The 1,031-nt window shown below is 27.9% G+C and overlaps 1 protein-coding gene across 1 annotated transcript in view; it reads left to right on the top strand.

The window, feature by feature from the left end:
• The window catches only part of LOC106463044 (serine/threonine-protein kinase mTOR-like), an 88,315-nt gene that overhangs the window by 59,310 nt on the left and 27,974 nt on the right, over window positions 1–1,031 (top strand). The window lies entirely within an intron of this gene.

The following is a 1,031-nucleotide window of genomic DNA, read 5'->3' as shown; positions in this document are numbered from 1 at the left end:
CTGATACATAAAAGTATTTTTAATTTTAAAATGAAAATAACTTTGAATGTTTGATAAGCAACAATGGAAAAGAAAAAAAAAAGGCATGAGAAAACATTGCTTTACAAACTTAAAGACTTAATAAAAAAAATTGATATTTTGCATATGAAAGAATTGTAATGTTTACTGATAATTTGCCAAATTTTTTTAACATTCGCTTACTAATTTAAAAGTTATTACATGAAAACTATAACAGACACAAAATGGTTACGAGGTTGGTCCTGGGGACCAAGTCTTTGCTGAAAAAGTTAAAGGTAATACAATTAATTATTGGCTGTATTTCAACATTGAAAAAAAGAGTAAAAACCCTTCATTAAATGTGGTTATAAGTTCTAAAAACTTGTGAAATCAAAGAAGAATCTAATAATATGTAAACCTCACTGTCTGCTATGTTTAGTGCTGACAAGACCTTTTACCCAGTAGCAGGGCTCGTCAAGCCAACTGGGATATGACGTGCATAGTAGTGGTCTAGGCTTATTAATAACTAATTAGTTGAACAACTGTTTTGGTGTGAACTACATTATGTTGATAAACTGTATTGTTTATCACTTTTCTGAAGTTATGAGTGAAAGTAAAGAAGAATATAATAATATATCATACTTCTAGTAAAATATGCATTATTTAATATTTTTTCATTAACCCTATAATTGACTATTCAACAAATTGCTTGTGGGTCCATAACTTTCATGGTTACAGATTCCTAATAATGTATAGGTCATACACACTAAGAAAAATTAAAACAAAAATACCATCAGTGTTGCAAATAATTCCACTATATTTTCTGGAGAGATTTATTGTGTATTTTACTTAAAAGTGAGTGATTTAAACCAATACTTTTTGCTTATTTGTCACACTGAGTATATAGCAACAGTCAAAAACGTAAAATAATCAATATAGTGTAACTTGTTATTGAGTAGACTGTAAACAAGTTAGTAATTAGAGTTAAATCAATATAGTGTAACTTGTTATTGAGTAGACTGTAAACAAGTTAG

This window comes from Limulus polyphemus, unplaced genomic scaffold (assembly GCF_000517525.1).
Source record: "Limulus polyphemus unplaced genomic scaffold, Limulus_polyphemus-2.1.2 Scaffold1311, whole genome shotgun sequence".
Taxonomy (NCBI): Eukaryota; Metazoa; Arthropoda; class Merostomata; order Xiphosura; family Limulidae; genus Limulus; species Limulus polyphemus.
The sequence above is the reverse complement of the archived record's forward strand: the minus strand, read 5'-3'. Positions and strand labels throughout refer to the sequence as shown.